This window comes from Ictalurus punctatus, chromosome 13 (genome assembly GCF_001660625.3).
Source record: "Ictalurus punctatus breed USDA103 chromosome 13, Coco_2.0, whole genome shotgun sequence".
NCBI lineage: Eukaryota > Metazoa > Chordata > Actinopteri > Siluriformes > Ictaluridae > Ictalurus > Ictalurus punctatus.
This window is the reverse complement of record NC_030428.2, coordinates 4,088,652-4,110,923: the sequence shown is the minus strand read 5'-3', so window position 1 is coordinate 4,110,923 and position 22,272 is coordinate 4,088,652. Positions and strand designations below refer to the sequence as shown.

General features: G+C 39.1%; 1 non-coding gene across 1 annotated transcript; it reads left to right on the top strand.

Moving 5' to 3' along the window:
* Positions 1–670: 670 nt before the first annotated feature.
* On the top strand, positions 671–752 carry trnas-aga (transfer RNA serine (anticodon AGA)). Its single transcript has one exon. It is a non-coding gene; the product is annotated as a tRNA-Ser (tRNA).
* The last annotated feature ends 21,520 nt before the right edge of the window (positions 753–22,272 follow it).

Here is a 22,272-nt window from a genome sequence, read left to right as displayed (position 1 = left end):
CCTTCAATGCATCAGGATGGCTGAGTGGTCTAAGGTGCTGCATTCAGGTTGTGGTTTCCCCTGGAGGTGTGGGTTCAAATCCAACTCCTGAAGTCTAGTTCCTTTGCCTCAACTCTGTTGAGGGGGCATTTGGTTGTTCCTGATGAGATATTTCAAGAAATCCATCAAAATGTCCCTGCATAGTTTGAATTGCTAATTAAACTATCTTTTGTGAGTCTGGATGGCCGAGCGGTCTAAGGCGCTGCCTTAAGATTGCAGTCTCCTCTGGAGGTGTGGGTTCAAATCCAACTTCTGACAATCTGCCCAGTTGCTACAATCTGTTGAGGATCTAAAAGACTGTTTGTATTGTAATTTCTCTTTGCATGGTGTCATTTTTTAAGTCACGTCACTTGAAATGTATAGTTTAGGATGCTTACAAACAGGTTTAAGCTTCTGTTTGCCACACTATGGTTAAGAACTGTTCATTGAAGCCCATTCTAGGCTTCAAATTATAGCACTGTCTTGATTTTATGGCACTGTCCATAGATGGTTGCCAAGGGAACCAACTACACTGCCTCGTTGTGTTGCCAAAATACCTGAGCAGGGTCCCTAAAAGAAGCCTATACATTCTGAAACAAAGTGCATGGAAATGCGATCAGACAGTGGTCCATGCTGAAGCAAGGCTTTGCGTGTAATTGTGGCCAAGTGGTTAAGGCGATGGACTAGAAATCCATTGGGGTTTCCCCATGCAGGTTCAAATCCTGCCAACTAGGTCTGAAATATGGTTTATGATTCCAGTAGCTGGGCTAGCAAGAGTGGCAATAAATCTGACTGTATTCTTCACTGAAACACCATGTACATCAATTGCTATTAAAAGATTACAGTTGTTGCATACCTGCTGTTGAACTGAGAATTCACCAAATAAATGCTTTTCATTCTGTGCGAACAGAGAGTCTGGTGTTGTCCCTTTGAACATTCAGGAGCTGCCCAGACGGTAGACGGAGAGCACTGTCTAACACAGCAGTCCAAAATCTCCCATAGGTGATCAACTAGGTTGGGATCTGGTGACTGTGAACTCAAACCATTCAGTGAGGGCAATAGGGGCACTGTCATCCTGGAAGAGACCACTCCCATCAGGAAAGAAATGTTTCATCGTAGGACAAAGGTGATCACTTGGAGCAACTTTGTATTGATTTGCAGTAGCTTCTTCCTCTAAGGGGACAAGAGAACCCAAACATGCCAACTCCCCAGAGCCAGCAGACCCCTGTTATTGGGGTGCAGAATTCATGCCTTTCCTTTTCTCTTGGTGTACGCCACAGATGACCTCAACCACTTGAGAATATGGAGAGGGATGGCTCATCCGACCGTATTACTTTTTTGTCCACATCTTAGTAGACCAGTGTCGTTCTATCACTCTCTATACATATATTTTGGTTTTCATCTCTTCACTTCAGAGGTTTGGAGAATCTATGCCAAGGCCCACTGAAACTGTTCTAGTGGCCTGTGGTACCCAAAACCTCGCTAAGACACTAAATGTTGTTTTTTCCTTAAATTAGCTAGGTTGTGTGATAAAGACTTACCCCACTACCATCAAACACACATGTAACTTCTATGGAAGAGCAATATTTATGCTTGACTGGTGTCACAAATGGAGCTGCAACGATGGTGACACTAGAGATGACAGAAAAGGCACACTCTTACACAATTAATACATAGCAGTTGGTTTTACAACTTTTTGCATATACTAGTGTTACAGTAATTGGACAATTATACATTTATCCAACTTTTCCTATATAAAAAACTGATGATGAAGATAAAGCATATAATCATCATCATTTATTTTAAAAATCAGTTGTACCGTTTATGATAATAGATGGTTGGCATACTTCAACACAGTGTGCACTGATTTCACCTCAAAAGCACAGAACAACAGCATTGTTCCAGGCATATCATAATCAATAATTTACGTGCCAAAAACCAGCAAGAGGCCAATGTCCAGTTTATTAAACCACAGTGGCATTTTGAGAATGAAGAATTCCTGGCTGAACACCTCTGACAGTGTGAATAAACAATTTCGATAAACCTAATATAAAGAGTATAGAACAAAAACGCCATTATTGTTACGACACGGCCGGCAGATGGCACTGCAGCGCGGTTTCTAAGTGGACATGTGACTTTGTTTTGGTTCATGCTCTTCCTGCTTGAGTATTGGGTTGTGTGAGGATGTCTTTGACTTGCCCCAGGTGTCCATGGTTTAGTTTAATTATGTTGGTTATTTAGAAAGCTAACATTTCTGTGGGGAAATGGGTGTAAAAATAAAAAGGGCCACAGGAAGAAGTAAACCTTGAGCCTTGAACTTTAACATGTTAGATTTTACTCAAAAGAAGTTTCTACTCTCTACATCACAGCTTCAATCATTTTCGGTAGATTTCATCTTAGGTCTAAGCGCTAGTTAGCTGTCTCCTTTTTAAACCGTATAGCTGAAGCGCTGTTTAACGATTTAATTGAATTCAACTACATAACAGATTTATAACTATGTGTAAAGATGAGGAGAAAAAACATGACTTGCCTTGAGTTAGTGTCCAGCTCTGCTGCTCCACTCAGATGAGGCTGTGAGAGAATCAACTCCAGGGGGAAAGATGTAGTTTTCTCTCAGCTCCTCACTACACGTTCTATTAAACGCGATTTCGACCACATATTAGCAACGAAGGGATTGGGACTTCAGAATCTTTTATTCAGGTGTGTAAAATAAACATTTTTACACGTCATGGAAATGCCTAGAGTATAATCTATTTAACAATCCATTCATATATAACACAAACATACCAGATCAAGATATGGCTTATACAATGAAATCCAACGTGGTTTAGGGACAATATCTGCGCATGCGCGTGCTTAGCTCCGTAGGTTTTGGTTTCGTACGTGCAGTTTTGTATGCAAGAGATTTCGTATTCCAGTAAAAGATGAAATAAAAATAAATCTTAGTGAACAATTACATCTGGATATATTTCTTTGAAATTACACAGCAGTAACTTGATTAATCAGTTTTTTTTCCCCGCATAAGTAGTTATATCATACACTTTCTGTCAAACTGTCAATCAAAGTAGTGTGTTTGATAATTTATGACCCTCTGTGCTTCCCTGACTGGCAGGTCTGTAGGGGTGGTGAGAGGGGTAACCCTATCGAGTGTATCAGCTGGTCAATCTGGCTCCTTTGTGTCTGGGGGTGTTGTGGAGAGGTGGGGGGGAATAGCCCCCCTCCCAACAAAAGGTGTTTATGTTAATGAGTTTGGTTTTTGGTGGGGTGAAATACGTCTGAAAAGAAATAATGTTTTTAATATGGGGATGAGTTTGTGTTACTGTGTGGGGGTATTTCGTTTGTGTAAACACACTGTTAGAAAAGCATGATGTTTGAATGTGTACGTATATGAGTAGAATATTTGTTTTGTGAAATAAATGAAAACAATTGTTGACTATGTTTTTAGGGATCCCGGTTTACCTTTGAATAAAAAGTTTAGGAGTTAAAGCGTCTTTTTTTTTTTTTTTAAGAATCTGTTTAAAAGAATCGTTTGTATTACATACATTCTAAACAGAAACCTTTAGGATGTAAAAATGATTAAAAGAGCTGTTTAAAAAGAATAGCGCATATTACATGACTTCTAAACAAAGATCCTTACGAGGTAAAAATGTTAAAGTGCTGTTTAAAAGATGTTTAAACTAGGAGATAAGTTTTTTTTTTTTTTTTTTTTCAAGAGATGTCTTCCAGTGTCTGTGTTAAGCAGTAATGAAGTTAAACTGAAACACCTCACTCTCGCTAAACCCCGCCCACACATACGTGTATTCAAACACGCCTCTCTCTCTCTCTCTCTCTCTCTCTCTCTCTCTCCACACCCATACACGTGTTTTCATCTTAGCCAGTATGTTCTGTCAAAATGTCAATCACGGCGGTAGAACTAGAGGGCTAATTTATGGCCTCGTCCTTGTCAGGCCTGCGTTTCTCTGGGAGTGCTTAATTTATGGCCCTTTGTTTCTTCCTGACCAAGAGTTTTTTATGACTAGGGGGGTCTTGGTGTGATCCTACAGATTGTTCATGATAATGAGTGTCTGTGGGGGTGTTAATGGCTTTACGACACACCCTACAATAGGTATGCGTTATGTTTAAAAGTAGGGTCAGTTATGCAGAAGTCTCTAAAATCTCGGCTGTGTATCAGAGCGCTGTGTAATTTTAGGCGAATCGTCGATTCTCGTTTTAACTCACCGCTAAAGCTTTATATTTTATTTTGGAGAGTACTTCAAAGAGGAGATGGCCGTCTATCGTAACGGTTTTATTTTATTTTTATTATTATTACACATTAAGAATGTTTTTATTTATAAACGAATTTATGGGTTTATTGTGGTGAATTAAACGGGTCTCTAATGTTACAGGTGATGCTGACATTGTGTCTATTCCGATCATCGTAGACGAAATAAATTTTCTGAGCAAGGCAAGCGGTACGTACGTTGTTGTTCTTTATAAGTATTCGATCCTATGTATGATGTGTTGTGTATGTGTTTAATGATTTTACTTTATTTTACACAAAGGGGCGAACACAGAAGTCCCGCGAGTCAGGTTGGAAAACCCCGTGTTGGGTAAGATCTGTAATGAGATATTTAGCTGTTATGTTTAAAAGCGGTTTAAGATGTATTCTTATGTATTGTGCTCGTTTGTTTACTGTTCAAGGCTTGTCAAATATTGTAAACAAGATCGCTGCACCCGAGTTCAAAAATAGTGCTGCGGTTTCTACTGAACGCGGTATAAAAACGAGCTCTGGAAAGGCCAAGCGTAAAAGAGTCGCTCAGGTCCACAGCGCGGGGGTCGCGACGTCTAAACGTAAACGATCGAGATCTCCCCCACAATCGACAGACGGTATGTAGCATGTATTTTTTTTTTTTATATATATATATATATATATATATATATATATATATATATATATATATATATATATATATATTTTTTTTTAAGAGTGCTTCATCATCCTAATTAGTGCCGGTATCCTAAGTAATGTTTTGTGTGTGTTTTTTTCTACCCCAACAGAGTCAGCTGTGAATGAACCGAGCGCTATAGACTCTTGTTTGAACTGGAATCAGGAGCTGTTTGATTCGTGGGACGCCTGTGTATTTACCCCGGTTCCTGGAGACGATCTGCCTTCAAACCAAGAAGCATTTGGTCGTGAGGCTACTGTTATAGACAATAACAGAGACTCGGCGGAGGTGACACGAACCGGGTTCAAGGCCATCGAAGATCGTATTGCAAGATTTGAAAAGACTTTTGCTAGCGTCACCGAGCGTCTGGACATTATAGAGAAGAATCAGCGTCTTTATAATCAAAGTGTTGTGGAAACATTACAAAACCATACCATCACACACAAACAAATCATAGCAACCCAGAAGCTTCTTGCTGGGGAGATTCGACCCGTTGATCACAATCAACACCTGACGACAGAATTGTTAAAACAGTTTGTACAGCTGGTTAAAAACAAGAAACTTGGGTGAGTTGTACAATAAGTATTTTATACCCCTGTGTGTGTGTGTGTGTGTGTGTGTGTGTGTGTGTGTGTGTTTATTTCCTGGTTCGTATCTGGTTTACTGTGTTTTTTTTTTTTTGTTTGTTTGTTTTTTTGTTTTTCTACTAATTTTTGTTTCAATTTAAAAAAATCTGTAAAAATGTCAAAGCGGTGTGGTGAAAACTCGAGTAATCTGGGAGCTGCAATTAAATCTAGAAGATGCGAGGATGGTCTGTGTACTTTTGAACAGCGTGGCAATACGGAGACGTTACAGTGTTTAATTCGGACAATGGAGGATCTGAATAGACAGCAGTCTACCACTGATACTTTGTTGGACTAATTTAACAGTGTTAGATCAGTGGCTGAGGTTCAAACAGCACCACTGCCTAATTCGTTGTTAGACAGCGATTCAAATTCACAGCGGGGGTGGGGGGTCAGACAGTCAATCATTTAATCCTTCAGAGCCAGATTTTGGGTTATCCGAAGCCGCTATTGAGTCTATCGTAAGAGAGGGTGGGTCTGTTGGTGGTTATACGGTGGTACCGAGACTCAGATTTAATAGTTTGGAGATACGGCGTTGTAGACCACAGGTGTAAATACGTTTGCGATGTACGTAGTGCACCTGATTGTCATAAATACGTCGGCAAAATGAGGCAATGTCACGAGTGTTTGCGGTACTGCAGATCAGCCTACTGTTACAATGCGCATAAACAAACACAAACAGGACAACAGTACGCTCAGTGTGATGTCACTAAATACTGTCAGAAATGTAATAGGCGATATCACGTCAACGGAGCCGCACCAAAAAAACGTGTGCCCTGCAGAACACTATCCATTGTAAAGCTGAATTGGTTAATGACTGAGTACACCAATGTTTCATACAACCGATAAAAATGGAACCACCAAGCGACAAATACATTTATTATGATTTTAAGACACAACACACGGACGGTAAACACGTAGCAAATTTCGTATGCGCCATTACATTTAAAGGGGAAGAGTTCACAGCCGCTGGTACAGACTGTATAGATCAACTTGTTAAAAAGTTTAGACAGCCTCATTATCAGAATTACACATGGGTTGCACACAACGCTTCAGGGTTTGACAATTTTATACTATTGGAATATTTTGCAAAAGCAGGGCTAACACTCCAAATTACTATGCAAGGCTGTCGGATCATTTTAATGTATGATAAGACATTCAAGCAACGTTTCATCGATAGCTACTCTTTCATCCCTATGTGTCTGTCCATGACATCCGCTGCGTTAAATCTAACCTGTGCTGAGAAAGGCTATTTTCCACATCTGTTCAATAGAATAGAAAATGAAGACTATGTAGGCCCATTCCCTGATAAGCATTTCTACGGCTATGAGACAATGTCTGACAAAGAGAGGGCCCTGTTTGATAAGTGGTATGATTTTTGATTTAAAAAAAGAGCTCGCCATGTACGGCAAGAACGATGTCGTTTTGCTCCGTGAGGCATGCATGAAGTACTGTGACGAATTCATACAATGTACCAAACTCGACCCATTCAGATACACCACTTTGGCAGCGTGCTGCATGGCCGTGTATAAAACCCACTATCTACCGAGAGACACACTAGCTCTGACCCATAACAATGCATACACTAATCAGAACAAGACATACTCAGCCATTTCCATTGAATGGCTTGAATATGTCAAAACAACACACGGCGTGAACATACAGCAATTTTAAATCATGTAGAGATGGTGATTGGAAAATATCATCTCGATGGTTATTATGAAAAGGATGGTGTGAAATACAGTTTCGAATTCGACAGATGCATGTTTCACGGGCATGAATGTCGTTATAACCCAAACCATTTACATCTGTTATCAAAAGTGCCCTACGCTTTGCTCAGAAGACAGTTTGATGATAAGGTCGAAATTTTGGAAAAGGCGTATGGTCTCGATGTTGAGGTGATGTGGGAATGTGATTGGAATAACGCTAAACAGAACAATGTCGCTGTAATGGCGTTTATGTCCACTTACACACATCCTAATGATTGAAACCGCGCAACGCGCTATTTGGTGGTCGTACTAACGCGTACAAGTTGTATCACAAAGCCGACAATAGTGAAAAAATACAATATGTCGACTTTACAAGTTTGTACCCCTTTTGCCAGGCCAAAAAATGTTACCCCATAGGACATACACAAATAATTTTCAAGGATTTTGAACCTCTTGAAAATTATTATGGGTTTGTCAAGGCTACAGTACTGCCACCACGAAAACTGCTTCACCCTGTCTTTCCCTATAGGACCGGTGGTAAGCTTATGTTTCCACTTTGTCGTACATGCGCCGAACATCAGAATCAGACAGACCCGTGTGGCCATACTGATGAGGAAAGAGCGATTTCAGGCTGTTGGGTCAGCATAGAGCTGTTGAAAGGTGTGGAAAAGGGTTATATTGTAACGAACGTGGACGAGGTGTGGCATTTCCCACAACGGTCAGAAACTTTGTTTTGTGATTATGTTAAAACATTTTTACAATATAAACAAGAGGCCAGCGGTTTCCCCGCACACGTTATGACAGACGCAGACAAGGAATCCTACATCTCAGACTACTTTGAGAAAGAGGGGATTAAGGTGGATGCCGGTAAGATAAGTCGCAACCCAGCACGGCGTTCTATTAACAAACTTCTGCTGAACTCACTTTGGGGTCGTTTCTCCATGCGTGAAAACTTGCTGTGTACAGAGTTAATTTCGGACCCGGAACAATTTACACAGCACATATTCGGTGACGGGTATGATGTTAAACACTTTATCTTTGTTTCAGACAGCGTGGCTCTAATTCAGTGGTGTTATGCGGATGGGAAAGGGGGGCAGACTCGCGACATCAACATCTTTCTTGGTGCTTTCACAACAGCTCATACCCGTCTAGAACTTTACGAATTAATGGACAAATTGGGTGACAGACTGTTGTACAGTGACGCAGACAGTGCGATCTTTACGTCTAGAGAGGGCGACTGGGAACCTCCGTTGGGCCCCATCTTTGTAATTTAACTGATGAGGTTGGACCTGGTGATCATATTGTAGAATTTTGTTCAGGCGGACCAAAAACATATGGCTACCGCACTGCGAAGGGTAAGGTATGCATGAAGGCCAAAGGTGTCACGCTCAACACTGTAAATTCAAAAGCCATTAGATTAGACACCCTGATTGGACTTGTCGATCACTACGTCCTGGGGGTGGATAATAGTCGTCATATACTGGCATACACGGATACCATTGTACGTAATAAAAACAATTCACACTACACAACAGGTCAGTTGTTAAAAAGTTTAAGGTTGTGTACAACAAATGCTTACTGCTCCCAGATTTCACAACGATCCCATATGGCTTCTGACAATCTTTTTGGACATAGGGGTGTGCGAGACACAGAGGGGTTTGATTTCAGATTACATCACCCTTTTTCATGTGTGATAAGGACCTTCAAACTCGGGGAAGTCATATTTTGTAAAAATGTTGTTGCAAAATGCTGTACATTTGATTTCTAAAAAAAGTTAAAATATTGTGTACATTTATGATTGTTGGCAACCGTTGTATGATGAATTGTTGAAGATGTACAAAATAAAATTTGTTGAAGGATTACCACAGACTCTGAATGATGATGCTCTGTTTCCGGCCAACACGGTTAATTTGTTAATCCTCGATGATCTGATGAAAGAGGCCAGCGGGAGCAGTGAGGTGGAGAAGGTCTTTACCCAATATGTACATCATAGAAATCTTAGCGCTATTTATATTGGACAGAATTTATTTTGCCAAGGAAAAGCCAGTAGGACCATCAGTTTAAACACAAATTATCTAATGTTGTTTAAAAATCCCCGAGATGCTAATCAAGTCAGTGTTCTAGGAAGTTATCAAGACGCAACCATCAAGCCTTTCGGGTATCTGCTGATTGATTATAAAACAAAAACTCCCGAACACTATCGGCTCAGAACAGATTTACTTGCGCCACACCCTGTGGTATATCTCCAGAAAAGAAGATAGCGAAATGTCTGCCAGACTTTGTAGAAACCTGCCGCTTTTAAAAATATTATTAAAAGCGTCACCCAAACAAAGAAGGATTATTTTACAAACTGCCACAGACGAGCTCATTGCGACATTGTGTGAAGTAGCTCTTAATGTTCTCTATGGTAATATACCTCTCACATCACAACAATACCAGAAACTCAGAAAAAGGAAAAGCCTGATCAGATTTGTAGCGGATAAGACTGCTGGTGTTAAAAGAAAGAGACGTGTAATAAATCAACAGGGGGGCTTTCTTCTACCGCTCTTAAGCGTGGCTATTCCTTTCATCTCCAGCCTGATTGCATCTAGATAACAGAGGAGATGGAGCACACAGAGGAAATGTTTTTAGTCCCGCAGCACCAGTTGGACAAACTAAAGACCGGGACAGCACGCGAATCTATTCAGCAAATCGTGGAGAATGATTTGGACATTGCTATAAGAAATATCTTGCACCGCTCTGACTTGGACAGTTATGAAAAAGCGAAGCTGTACACAAATGGTTTACAGCGCTTTTTAACAGTCGCTAGACAAGTGGACCGTGAAAACAGCACATTAACATTGACACCTATGCAGACTGAGCATGCTGAAAAAGAAAAGCCGTCTGCGCCGCCCGGCGTAAACCACCACGACGGTTTAGATAACGTAGCGGCGGATATTTTGAAGAATGTTACGCAGAGGAGTGTAAAAAACGCTCGCTACATTTTAGATAAAATGTCTAAAATGAAAGATGTCACATCTTGGGACGATTCAGGGGAGTTTGTGTTTAACGGTAGAACTATTCCCGGCGAAGCCCGAAGACTAGTCGGCTGGCTCGAATTTCTGGAGGCTTTTGCTACTTTAAACATACCATACTCAACGGTGCCAAACCATTATGTCAGACACGCAATTAAATCTTTCAAAACCACATCGACTTTGCCTATAACCAATTCGTCTAAGAGGCGTAAAAAGCAGAAAATACTTCCGAGCACACCATCAGCAAAATCAAATTATTCAGATGGCCCTGTATTCAAATCACCCACTCTTGACACGAGTCAGTGGCTACGTTTTTAATCCACGAGTTTTCTTTTGTTTATGATCTTGTTATTATCTGTATTGCTGTATGTGGTGTTTGTATAACAACAACAATAATAATAATAATAATAATAATAATAATAATAATAATAATAAAGAGTCAAAAGAAGAAGAAATCTCTGTTCTTTGTTTTTACTGAAAAAAAATTAGTGTTAGATTAACATTTCACCTGTCTGAACACAACAAATACAGCTGAAAACATTTTCATTACAAACACCTTTTTTTAGTTTTAGTTTTTTTCATAAATGCTGACACCATCTTGTCATTTTTAATAAAATCGCCGGTATACATCTTCAACACACGGTCATAATCATGTCCCTTCACTATATGATAGAGAAAAAACACACAATGCTGCCCGCAGGTCTCTGATGAAAACTCTTGGACTTGTACTACTGAATGTTGAATCACTCTAGAATTGCGGTTTAGAAAGTTTTTGATATTCTGTGGAAAACGATTGTCATCTGGGTTATTACCAAAGCTGTCAAAAAAACAACCCACGCTGACCTCGTTTATGTAGATGGCTAACCAGTGTTCACCCGGGAGTCCTGAAGGATGCGTGTTGATTATCACCATGGATGGTAATTTTCTTAAGGGGGCTTCTGGTAGGTGGTCACACGGTAGTACGCCGAGAAAATGGGTATTACACGAGATCTTATCCATTATAGCCGTAAGCTGGATGGTGTCCATTTTGCCTATTAATAGTAATCAACAAGGATCTGTCTGCGATTTGACACTTCGATAATGCTGTCAAATATGGCATAAACAATTATCGTTGATCGTTCATGGTAGAGGTTGTCTAAAACGTGCTTCTAGCCTAATGTTCCCAGACTTGATAAGCGACACGTGTTGACTGCAGTCTTCGTCCGGCGTGAGATTAAACGTGTACACGTGCAGAAAATCCTCCCGATCAATTCAATTCAATTCAATTTTATTTGTACAGCGCTTTTTACAATAGACATTGTCTCAAAGCAGTTTTACAGAAATATCAACACGTATACAGATATTAAAGGTGTGAATTTATCCCAACTGAGCAAGCCACTGAGTGGCGACGGTAGCAAGGAAAAACTCCCTAAGATGTTTTAAGAGGAAGAAACCTTGAGAGGAACCCGACTCAGAAGGGAACCCATCCTCATCCTCATAACAACAGTTAGTGTGGAAAAAGTTCATTATGGATTTATATGAAGTCTGTATGGCCTTAGGAGCAGCCGTGGTCCCAGCAGTCTGGAATTAGAGAAGATTTGAGCTCCATCCAGAGGCAGAAAGGATCTGGATCTCTAGTATCTCCATAAATTTGTGTGGGGCTCGGCGAAAGGAGAAAGGGAGAAAAAAGATTATTATGACTGCGAAGTAGTAGAACAGAATCTAGTCAGGGTGGGCTTGAGTAAACAAATACGTTTTAAGCCTAGACTTAAACACTGAGACTGTGTCTGAGTCCCGAACACTAATTGGAAGACTATTCCATAACTGTGGGGCTCTATAAGCGAAAGCTCTTCCCCCTGCTGTAGCCTTCACTATTCGAGGTACCGTCAAATAGCCTGCATCTTTTGATCTATGTAGGCGTGGCGGATCATATAAAACCAAAATATCGCTTAGATATTGTGGCGCGAGACCATTTAGTGCTTTATAGGTTAATAAAAGTATTTTATAGTTAATGCGAGATTTTACTGGGAGCCAATGCAGTATTGATAATATCGGTGTGATATGGTCGTATCTTCTAGTTCTAGTTATTACTCTACCAGCTGCATTCTGGACTAAGTGGAGCTTATTTATATTCCTACTGGAACATCCAGACAGTAAGGCATTACAGTAATCTAATCTAGAGGTGACGAATGCATGAACTAGTATTTCCACATCATGTAGTGACAATATGTTTCTTATTTTAGAAATATTTCTGAGATGAAAGAAAGCTATCCTAGTAATATTATCTACATGAGCATCAAATGATAGGCTGGAGTCAATAATCACTCTAAGGTCTTTAACTGCTGTACATGATGAAACAAAAAGACCACCCAGAGTAACCATGTGATCAGAAAGATTTCTTCTAGCTACACATGGGCCTAATAAAAGTATTTCTGTTTTATCAGAATTAAGTAGAAGGAAGTTAGTTAACATCCAATGTCTAATGTCCTTTACACAATCCTCAACTTTACTAAGCTTCTGTCTGTCCTCTGGCATCACTGAAACATACAACTGTGTATCATCAGCATAACAGAAAAATCACCATCACTGGAGAAATCACCATTTACGTCTACGAACTGATAACGATCGGTCAGATAAGACCTGAGCCAGGAGAGGACTGTTCCCTTAATACCAACAACATTTTCTAATCTATCAAGGAGAATAGTGTGATCTATAGTATCAAAAGCTGCACTAAGGTCGAGTAACACAAGCAGTGAGACACAACCCTGATCGTAGGTCAGTAGAAGGTCATTTACTACTTTAACTAACGCTGTCTCTGTGCTATGATGAGGTCTAAATCCTGACTGATACATTTCATGAATGTTATTCCTATCTAAGTACGAGCATAACTCTTTTGCTACAACCTTTTCTAAAATCTTAGAGATGATATTGGTCTATAGCTGGACAATTGAGACGGGTCAAGATCAGGTTTTTTAATCAAGGGTTTAATAATTGCTAATTTAAGTGATTTAGGTACATAGCCAGTGCTTAGGGAAGAACTGATTATATTTAAAAGTGGTTCAGTTACTCCTGGACAAATCTGTTTAAATAAACATGTAGGTACAGGATCTAGTATGCAAGTTGGTGAATTGGCTGAAGAGATTAATGTAGCTAGTTCGGTCTCTCTAAGCGGAGCAAAACACTCTAAACATTGATCTGATATTGCTACATTGTCATGTAATGGGTTTGTTACAGTACTGTCCAGTTTTAATTTAATGGCCTGTATTTCACGTCTAATATTTTCAACCTTATCAATGAAAAATTTCATGAAATCTTCACTGCTATGTAATGATTGAGTGTTTCTCTCTGTAGTGGTTTTATTCCTTGTTAATTTTGCTGCTGTGTTGAAAAGGAATCTAGAATTGTTTTTGTTGTCTCCTATCAAGGTGGAGAAATAGATTTTTCTAGCATCGCCAAGAGATTTCCTATATTTCAGTAGGCTCTCCTTCCATGCTGTTTGAAATATCACCAGTTTGGTTTGACGCCATTTACGTTCTAATTGTCGAGTTGTCTGTTTTAAGGTTCGCGTTTGATCGTTATACCAGGGTGCTAATTTTTTTTCTCTAATTATTTTCCTTTTGAGTGGAGCCACTCTATCTAGCGTGTAGCAGAGTGTTGACTCCAAGCTTTCAGTCACCTGATCGAGTTCTATGGGATCTGACGGTGATACAAATCTAATTGATGTTTCTGCGAGGTTATTTATGAAGCTCGGTGCCGTAGCTGATGTGTAGGTACGTTTTACGCGGTAGCGAGGCGAGGTGCAAATATTATGATCAATACGTATTATGAACGAGATAAGATAATGGTCTGAGACAACTTCAGACTGCGGAAAAATGATAATATTTTCTATACTTAGTCCGTATGTTAGTATGAGGTCAAGAGTGTGACCACCATTATGAGTAGGCCTGATTACGTTCTGATTAATCCCTACTGCATCTAAGATGGACACAACCGCTAATCTTAGAGGGTCTTCCAGGTTAACAAAATGAATATTAAAGTCTCCGACGATTAATGCTTTATCTATAGACACAACCAGGTTTGAGACAAAGTCTGCAAATTCACTAAGAATTTCAGTATATGGCCCTGGGGGTCTGTAAATAATAATTAGAGGAATTGACTTATTTTTTGTGGCTACATAACTTATACTGGTATAAAGAATTTAAAAAGAATTAAATTTATGCTTAGGTTCTTGTGTGACGACTAGATTTTTACTATGGATGAATCCAACACCTCCTCCTCTACCAGTTGAACGAGGCTGATGTACATAACTGTATCCAGGAGGACTGGCTTCATTTAATGCTATGTACTCGTTTGGTTTAATCCAAGTTTTTTTTAAACACATTAAATTACATTCCTGATCAGTAATGATATCGTTAACAATAAGAGCCTTAGACGCAAGAGATCTAATGTTTAATAGTCCTAGCCTCAGATCAAAAGTGCTGGCTGTGCATTCAATATGATTAAATTAGGTTATATGTTAATTAGGTTACGAAGACTGACTTTCCGAGATTTTCTATATATTTGTATAGCTCAGGGAACAGACACAGTCTCTATAGTATGTATTACTGGTGCCGGATTTTTAATTGAACATTGATTATACTGAATGTTGTTATCATTGGAAGATGTACTTACGGTAGGCAGTCAATAGCTAGAGGTTGATTTTTAAGATGCTTTCCAGAAGCCAGCACTAACTGGTAAAATTCATGCACTGCAGAGCCGCTTCCATATTCAGGCTGCAGAGGTTTAGCGGGGTGCTGTTGGCCGTCCAGATAAACTGCCAAAAATTCTAGGTCATAGTTTTTAAAGGCGAACGGATTTTGATTATACGAGCCAGTAAACGCATCATTATCAACCATAGCCAGATTTTGGTAAGAACAAGTTCCTAAGAACAAGTTTTCTTGATTACAAACACGTGAGCCTACAGGGATTGAGAAATTTTTCACACACACCTTGTCGATGGGGTATTTGGCTGGCGTCGAGAGTAATGCTTGCGCGTGCCCCAATCTCACACCTGGTGATACTGACACTTTTTTCACAAACAGTGAAGCTGACATGATGTTTAGTTTATAGGCCACAGCGTCGCTCCTCATCAAACAGAATTCATCTTTTGCCCTCGTCATGCGGATTTTAATGTCCACGCCGTTAAGCATTAGTTTTTCTTGAAAGAATATGTCGCTGGGAATGGGTCCTAGTAGTTCAACAACGTTGCTGGCGTTATTAGATGCAGCTCGTTTGGTCATAACTCTATTACCACCAGCGAGGTCCAATACGTCCATGTTACCAGCCGTGTCTTTGTAAAAGAGCCCCGCTGAGAACTGCGTTTCAAGAGCGTCTTTACCATAATTGGTTTATAATCAATGCGAGATTTCACTGGGAGCCAATGCAGTGTGGATAAGATCGGGGTGATGTGGTCGTACCTTCTGGTTCTAGTTGGACTCTAGCAGCTGCATTCTGGACTAACTGGAGTTTGTTAATTAATATTAATTAATAGAAAGTAGAGTCCCCATTTTTTATTTAAATTAGATTAATTTCTAAAAGATATTTAACAGTAATCATGAGAGTCACAGGAAAGCACACCACCAAAACAGTACACTACCAGTGGTAATAATAATAATAATAATAATAATAATAATTATTATTATTATTATTATTATTATTATTATTATTAAACACACACACACACACACACACACACACACACACACACACACACACACACACACACACACACACACACACACACACATTATAGGTTAGTTACCAAATTTAGCAGGTGTATAGCTCTGCTTAATTACTAACAGTCCTTCAGGCACCTTCATAACACACTTGTGCACGCATCACACCTCAGTTCCTCAGCACCATTAAAAATGAGAATTTAAGCGTGAGAGATATATCGAAATTGTTTTATATTTTCACATAGTTTCCCCTTGTATGAATTCTGTATGATGTATGAATGTTGAAAAAAAATTACACTCAGGTTGAAGACAACATTTTTAGAAAATATCGTTTCTGAGTATACAAAATTTACACAGTTTAGGACTGCCGAATGATGCAAAAAAAAAATAAATAAAACAAACATACCTGTTTATTTGTTTGTTTGTTTGTTTGTTTGTTTTAATCTAAGGTGATCAGTGGAGTCTGGCACAAAACATTTTGACTTTAATTTATTTTTAAATTCATCTTATTTTAATGTAGAATGTTAAAGATTGAGAGCGACAAATAAACAGAAGTTTATGTTAATTTACAGTAATGCACTCAAGTCATCTGAAGTTGATTTACATCTTATATTTTCCAAAACTTAAAAAAGAGCCTTAAATTGACTGAGCGTAAGTGTGGACACTATGCATGAAAGGGTTAAGCATGATTTATTTATTGATGGTTTTAGACTGCAAGCTGTAATAGCCATGTAATTACTCGGGTCAAAAATCTTGAATTAATGAGTTGACATTTATTATTTTTATGTGTAACACTGTACCAAAAATGCAATTAAATATAATTGTAATCCCGAGCTTCTAACACTCTACACTGGCATTTCTTCATCATTTATGCCGTTATTCAGCATACTGGTAATTATTACAAACAATATTACTGTAGGCCCTATTTTAGGAAATTGTCTATTTTGGTGGCATTGGTGCTGATATATATAATAGATAATAGATAAATAACAGCTAAAATGACAAACCTAGTTGTAATCAATCTCTCTCTCTCTCTCTCTCTCTCTCGAAAATAAATTAGTGACGTTCAAATGTGTAAGTGATCAGAGTGTGAAATATAGCCTAGGCCTGCATAAAATAATGCATAACAGTCTCTTGACTCAGTACTGCATCAGAACATGCAATAATTAAGAACTTTGTCACATACTCTATGCTAGCAGCACCATCTTTTGGTACCAGAAAACATGTCAATGCCTATAGCCCTCAAAATTAAAATGCCCTTTTTTCAAAGTTCTTCATGGTCCATGTCCTACTGAGACTCACCATCTACTTTGTTACAAAGTACACCTGTACACTTTCACATTCATACAGTTATCTAATCAGCCAATCATGTGGCAGCAATGCAATGCAAAAAAAAAAAAAAAAAAAAAAGAACCATAAATTAACCTTTGAGGAAACTTGCATTAACTAAGTGATATTGGAAATACTATGTCAAGTGTAAACAGAATTGGTTATAAATTATATTAATTGCCAAAGTTTCCAATTAAATAATGTTTTGGACAAATGTCCTTTACCAGATGTGTAAGCAGAGTGCTTCTGAGGCTGAAGTGAAACCAATGGATATTCAACATGCTTGATGATTGTCATGGATTTCCCCTTGTGCTGAGCACTGGAGCGAGCAGATGCACGGTTTTTGATCCTGTTTATGTCCGTGTGTTTCTGATTCTTGTTTTTGTCTAGCATACCTTGTTTGCTGACCGGCTGATCTTTGCCTGTTTATGACCACATATTTTACCTTTTGATTTGGATTTGTCTGCCTCTCTCTCTTCAATAAAGCTTAACTGCACTTCGCCTACAACATGGATGCAGCAGGAGAGCAAAGGGAGAATCATACTGGGTTCTTTATGCTGGTGTTTGATTCAGTATGAGTTCCCCATTGGACCCACCTGGATACTCTGGATCCCTTTGAGGGCTTTGAAAGCCCTGGAAGGGATTTTTTCTCCAATGCCAGTTCTATTTTGAGAGCCTGGTGAACCCCAAGCCCAAGGAGAGACAGTGGGTAGAATTCTTGTTACCCTGGTTGGTCAATCTGGCGCGCCAGTGGGCAAAGCTCCTGACTGCCACATGCAACTTCAGCCTGGGAAGCTCATCTGCATCATGAGGGTGATCTATGGAAAGGCAGAGTTCAGATTTAATTTAGAACATTTTTTGGGGAGGGCCAGCTTGACGGATGAACTTGTGAGGCCGTTCACCACCAACTATGAGTGGGCTCCTCTCCAGACGTGAATTATTGTGTGTTTCTGTGTGTTTATTGCCAGACCCATACTAAGCCATTCATCCTCGTTTCTAGTTCCATGCTTTTTAATCATGTTTATTTCCACGTGTTTCTGATTCTTGTTTTTGTTTAGTATAACCTGTTTGCCGACTGCCTGACCTTTGCCTGTTTAAGACCACTTATTTTGCCTTTCAATTTGTCAAATAACTGAGAAAAAAAATATTACTCTGTCATTCATTTAGTATGAGAAATTATTCAATATTATATATTTGTGATTGGCAAAAGTATGTGGACCTCTAGGATTAGCAGTTTAATTTGAAGGTGAAATTAGAGTTAGGTGTTTTTAATAAATGGGATGACAGGTGAGTGAGCACCCGATTGTATTTAAAGAACAGGGATCTATCAAAGTCTTATCTTCACAACACATGCTTGTGGAAGTGAATCATGGGATGAACAAAAATTCCTCCAAGCTGATGTACAGGACCGATCAACATTTAACAGAAACATTTAGTTGCAGTTATTGCTGCACAATGGTCACACCACATACTAAAAACAAAGTTTCACATACTTCACTACTCACAGATATGTAATATTGGATCATTTTCCTCAATAAATGTCCAAATATTATATTTTTGTCTCATTTGTTTAATTGGGCTCTCTTTATCTAATTTTAGGACTTGCGTGGAAATCTGCATGGTTCACACACTGTCAAGCACCACTGTAAAGTCCGAGGTTGTAAATGAGGTCTTTCTCCTTAAATTTTCTTACTTAGTTGCCCCATGACAACATCTGGTGATGCGCATACAGATGTCATTATAGTTATATCCAGCACTGTTGAAGTGTCTTGCCACTGTAAAGAAAAAAATCTTCATTTTGATGTTATGTATGTGCACAGGAAACCACTGGCCAGTCATTTCTTGGTGTCTCCAGTGTATAGCTCATTAGATATTTTAAAGGAAACATAATTTCCTGTAACAAATAAATAAATAAATAAATAAATAAATAAATAAATAATAAAAAAAATAACTGGTGATGCATAAGTTATGGGTAATACATATTTTTTTATCATTTTCAAATTTTTAATAAATTTACATGTGAACCATCTAGACCAAGCAACCAAGAACCAAGCAACAACTCTTGCTTGCAAGAGTGTCACAGATATTAGGCTAATCATTTCATTCACTTCTGACAAACATGATGTCAGGTAATGAGAGCTGAGACTGATGCAAATGCAGGTAAGGCTTTAATAAAAGTTTGCAACAAATGCAAAATGCAAGGCAGCGGCAAAACCATGAAACAGGCACAAGTCAGGCAATCAATAAACAGGATATCAGAGGTAGGGCAAACACACAAAAACGAAGTCAATGTCAGAACTAGTAAAAAACAGGCAGCAAATACAACGGTTTAGTAATGTCAAAGATACAGTGGAACTGAGCATATATTTCACAAAGAGCAGGCGGTAGAAAGTCTCTACATACAGGTGTGTGTGTGTGTGTAATTGGGATCATATGTGCCCAGAGGCGAACCTAGATTATGTGGGGTTAGTTTTGGGTTTATTTGTCTGTAATTGTCCTTAATTCATTCGTCATTATCTCCATCACTTACACTTGTCCTGTTATCTCTTTTCCTCCTCCTCTTGTTTCCTCTTGCACCTCTTCTTCTCTCTCTGTCTCTCTCTCTCTCTCTCTCTCTCTCTCTTTCTGATTGTGTGTACATCTTATCTGAGTACACAGAAGTCCATGTCCCTGTCTCGACACACTAAAGCTCTCTGTTCCTAGTTAAGTTAAGTCAAGCAATAATCTAACTCTTCCTCCTTTCTGTATATATTCTGATAATTTCAGCATTAAACTAAGAATCTTTCACTGAATTCTGTGTCTGTGTGATTTCTTCCGAAGCTCGGTACTGAGAAGGTAATAGTAGCGTGGGTCCCAGAATTTAATTGTGAGGCTGGTATCAGCAAAATCTTAACAGTTTAATGGTGTCAGAAGTGCGACATATGGATGGAGGTAAGTGAGCTTTTATTTTCTGCCTCCGTGTAGATGTCCTTGTATTCTTGAAGTGTGGGTTGAAAATATCACATTGTTTTAATCCACGATGTTTTCTGCAGGCATCGTAGAGACTTTCACTGAAAGTACTTTCAATGAAGCTCATTTATTAACGGTGGCATTATGCATTCGAGACACTTTAGAGGACCCTAGATGGGATTATGAATACATGAAGCGGGCATTAAGTGCATGGGCAGGTATGAAACCTCAGTTGAACACAGAAAAGGGCAATTCAACGGACCTCACAAAAACTTACCATGAACCGTGTAGCACGTAGCTGTCCCTCCTCCGATTCCCCAAGCACTCCACCGCCATATCATACTCGTCCGTCTGAATCCAAAGAAGAAAAGATCAAGGGTGCCACCGCAAGCCCTGGAACAGAGCCAAACATGCATGCTTGGCTTCATACAAGCTGGTAAATGTTATACCCTGAAAGCGCCTAGTGTTATGGAAATAAAAGTCATTTGTGATGCTCTGCCTTTAACTGATAAACCTGGTCATTTTATAGACTCACTTAAACATCACACCAGATACGCTCAGTTAACCTGTCCTGATTTTCATTGTATTCTCTAGCATTAACTCTGTGGGAATAGATGAGGGTCCAAAAATACACTACCTAGTTCAACTTCAAGTGGTTTTATTGTCGTTTCAACCATACACAGCTGGTACAGTACACAGTGAAATGAAACAATGTTCCTCCAGGACCACGGTACCACATAAAACAAGACACTAACCACATGAGATGACACAGATCTAAATATGATCTACACATTCTACACAAAGTGCACGTGCAGACGTGTGCTAACAACACAGGACAGTAAAATACCACTAAAACAGGACAATAGGCACAGTAAGTGACAGTGTACCGCACTGTCTACATGTTACTACATGTTACTTCCCCTGACAACCCTGATATTTAGTTTTTTTCACATATTTGTTGTCATCCCTTCATCTCCTTTCAACTTACTAGGTCAGGATTTAATGTTTAAACTGACATGTTCACTCACAATACGGACAGTTTACACTGCTCACTCTATCTAACCTCTGTTTCTCTTCTGTTTGTCATTTTGCTGATGATGACCATGAGACTGCGCCGAGCGTCTGCTGCTTGATGCACTTGCCTCAGTCCCTAAAACAGTGTGGGCTCAGTGTTCTAACAAAGAGGGTTATATACAGTTACCCTCATATACTGCAAATCTGAAGACTACTCAGACCATTTATTGTAAGCAAAATTATTCTGCGTCGTTTTCATGTTGTTTCTCATGCTGCACGAAGAGTGGGGATCTTGGCTATACCATCGTCTGACCTGTGCTAGAGCAAATGTACAAGAAAAAACGCCAAACATGGTGCATTGCCACCACCTAGTGGCCCCTTTCAGGCTTTGCAAATTGACTTCACACACATGCCAACTGTCAGAGGTCTCAAATACCTTTTAGTTACTGTGGACAAATTCTCCAAATGGGTAGAAGCTTTCCCATACTCAAAAGAAAATGCCAACACTGTTGTTAAAATTCTAGCCAAAGAAATAATCCTGCACTATGGTATTCCTCAGGTTATTGATTGTGATAATGGATGACCCTTTGTTTCTAAGGTAACACAGAAACATTGCAAATATCTGAAGATTGATTGGCACTTCCACATCCCATATCATCCACAAAGTTCAGGGATCGTGAAAAGAAAGAATCACACCATCAAGAACCGTCTCCCTAGAGAATCCCTCCAGCAATTGGGTTCACCTTTTGAGTACACAGAAGTCCCTGTCCCTGATCTGACACAATAACAACAACTCTCTGTTCCTAGTTAAATCAAGCAATGATCTAGCTCTTCCACCTTTCTGTATATATATATATATATATATATATATATATATATATATATATATATATATATATATATATATATATATTCTGGATAATTTCAACATTAAACTAAGAAGCTTTCACTGAACTCTGTGTGACTTCTTCCCAAACTCGGTACTGAGAAGGTAACAG